Source organism: Apium graveolens, chromosome 2 (genome assembly GCF_009905375.1).
Source record: "Apium graveolens cultivar Ventura chromosome 2, ASM990537v1, whole genome shotgun sequence".
Classification (NCBI taxonomy): domain Eukaryota; kingdom Viridiplantae; phylum Streptophyta; class Magnoliopsida; order Apiales; family Apiaceae; genus Apium; species Apium graveolens.
This window is the reverse complement of record NC_133648.1, coordinates 295,402,411-295,405,660: the sequence shown is the minus strand read 5'-3', so window position 1 is coordinate 295,405,660 and position 3,250 is coordinate 295,402,411. Positions and strand designations below refer to the sequence as shown.

General features: G+C 36.9%; 1 non-coding gene across 1 annotated transcript; it reads right to left on the bottom strand.

Moving 5' to 3' along the window:
- Positions 1–2,502: 2,502 nt before the first annotated feature.
- On the bottom strand, positions 2,503–2,609 carry LOC141710393 (small nucleolar RNA R71). The gene has a single exon (XR_012570917.1). It is a non-coding gene; the product is annotated as a small nucleolar RNA R71 (small nucleolar RNA).
- Positions 2,610–3,250: the final 641 nt, after the last annotated feature.

Here is a 3,250-nt window from a genome sequence, read left to right as displayed (position 1 = left end):
AATATCAGTTGATACTTCTTCACTTATACAAGATTACAAGACACGAAATATTTACAATTAGCCCTCCTACTTGTACATCCATTAGTAGTCAACATGACTGATTATCTCCTAACAATATCTAAGAATTACAGCTTGAAACCAGAGAGTGAGATGTGCTACAATACCAAACTTATTGCTAAGTAAGGCTACTCCTTCAACGGATAGCCAAGATGGTCTTATCCGTTGAGGCTACAAACGCTAGATTTCTACTTAAGAGTTTTGCTGAACTTATCATCAAGCTAATACACATATTCCTAACAATTATGAATTTAGATACACGAATTCAAGTATATTTAAAATATTGAAATAGTTAAAATTATTATTTATTAATTTAGTTAATATATAATAAATTAAAAATATATATTAGTTACTCTGAAAACAAATTCGCCACCTCAAACTCACTCCATCCCTACTCCTGATAAGTGGAATTTATATCCACTTGGAACGCTTCATATCGGCTTAACTTGGTATTTTGAACTTAAGTATTTGGTATTTTTAATGTGTTTTGTGTTTAGTTGTTATAGGACATTAGTCGGAGGAGGAAAGGAGCTTTACAATGATTTTTATGCTAATAAGAGGTCAGGAATGGAGTTGCAGAAGATCGCACGAAGAATGGAGTGCCAAAACAAGAAACTGCAGAAAATTCCAGAGAGCAGGCGTGCCCAAGCCTGAAGGAGCGCTCCCGCGCCCATGTGTCCAGAGAAGAAGCGCCCGCGCTAGGAAGGAGCACGCCCATGCCTGACAAAAGCTGCAGAATCCTGTTTCTACTCTAATTCGGTGATTTGAAGAGTCCTGGTCAACTAAGGGCCTATAAATAAAGAAAAGAAGACGTTTTTTAGAACAAGGAAGCCAGGGAAAACATTAAGAAGACCTAGAGCACACGAGACTACTAAGGGGAAGAAGATTTAGTTTCATACTCTTGTATTCTTTGATTTAGGCGATACTTTTGGATGCTTGTTTTTTTATTTGTTCTACACCCTAGTACTTCTATATTCTATTGTAGTATTCTAAACTTATTATTTATCATATTTTCATTGGAACCCATGGTGATGATGTGTTTGATCATGAACTAATCATTGTCATGGGGTTCTAGCGGATATATCTATGGATTTCAATTATTGATTGTTCTAAATCTTTAGTGTGTTGTGATTTATGATTTCCTAGTTTGGTTGTGCTTATTCTTCTTTGATGCGTAGCTAACATCTAAGATTGTTTGTTAATCTCTATTGAAACGATAATGAATATAGAGGTTTAGAACTTGCCATGCCAGCATAGGTTTATGTATGTTTGTCATGCATAATTCGTGGAGTAATTTTAACCATCTTACCTGCCCTATGTAATCACAATAGATAACTTGTTCTTAAACCGTTATGTTTTCAAATCTTATAGACATATAGGGTTTAAGAATAATTGGTGTCTATTTGGATTCTATCTTGATTATGGATGCTTAGTAGTAGGGTATATGTATATCGAAAGATAACGTATGCTAATTTTGTGTTATCTGATTAGTTATCATCACCATCGCATACCATTGACAAAGACATAGACTTTGAATGAAGTTAGAATCCCATGTTTTATTCTCATATAAGTAATTCACTTTTAATCTCTTAGTTAATGCATGCTAGTATAATGTCTTAAGTAGTTAATCAACTCAAATTTGTTACTTGTCTTAGCTGTGAACGATAATCATACATTGTTGCATAAGTGCATAATCTGAACTTAACTTAAACCAGTCTCTATGGGAACGAACTCGACTTAAATCTTATACTACTTGTGATCGTGTACGTTTGCGTGTATTTTCGCGTGTATTTTCTAGAGAACAAGTTTTTGGCACCGCTGTCGGGGATCAGTGTTAATTTTTAGTTTATGTGCTTGACATCAGTGGTTGTTAAAGTTCACTGACTCAGATTCTTTATCTTACAAGCTTTATTTGTTTGTGTGTTTCAGGTACTGTAGAGAGCGTGTATACGAACACGTTCTCAATCTCGTAAGGAAACACTAGAAGAAGTTGAAGAAAAGGTCAAAGAAGTTTTTGAACAAGTTGAAAAAGTTGAAAAGGAAGTGATCATTATAATGGGAGAACCGGCAGCAGCAACGAAAGCGTTGATGAATTATTCTCAACCAAAGATCAATGACATTCAATCTAGCATTGTCAGGCTATCTATCGTAGCTAATACCTTTAAAATCAATCATGGCACAATTCAGATGGTGCAGAATTCAGTCCAGTTTGGGGGTGCTCCAACGGAAGATCCCAATATGCACATTAGGGATTTCATCAAGATCTGCGACACCTTCAAGTTAAATAGTGTTTTTGAAGATGCTGTGAAACTGAGACTTTTCCCATTCTTTCTTAGGGACAAATCTAAGATCTGGTTGCACTCTTTACCATCAGGTTCTATTGCGACATTGGAGGATCTTGCTCAGAAATTCCTTATTAAATTCTTCCTTATGGTAAAGACAGCTGCAATCAGGAATGCTCTTACTCAATTTGCGCAGCAATCAGGTGAATCTCTATGTGAAGCTTGGGAGCACTATAATGGGATGCTTAGGAAATGTTCTCATCATGGAATGCTTGAATAGATGGTGATCAATTGCTTTTATAATGGTTTGGGAGCACAGTCAAGATCTATGCTCGATGCAGCATCAGGTGGAGCTTTATGGGCTAAGAGCTATGAAGAAGCTTATGAGCTAATTGAGATGATGGACGCTAATGAATATCATAATCTAACTCAGAGGCTACGATAAGGCAAGGTAACAGGAATTCTGGAGGTGGATACAACTCCGGCTATCGCTCATCAGCTAAAAGCGTTAAATATGAAGGTCGATCTTTGACCAACTATGGCGTTCAACAGATAATGAGTGTTTATGAGCTTTGTGCAGGATCGCATGCGACGGAGCAATGTGCTATATCTAGTGAAACAACTCAGTTTGTGAGCAACTTTCAGAGGTCACAGCAACCAGATCCTGCCACTTATCATCCTAACAACTGCAACCATCCTAACTTCAGCTAGAGCAATAATCAGGGTGGTATGCAACAACCTTACCAGCAGTTTAGAAATAAGCAATTTAATGCTCCTGGTTTTCAACAACAAATTACACCAAGGCAGCAATTTCAGCCACAAGAAATGCAACAACAATCTCATGGAGGTGCCGGTCAATCTTCTAATGAAAAATCTGAATTGGAGGAGTTGAGGCTTATGTTCAAGAGCCA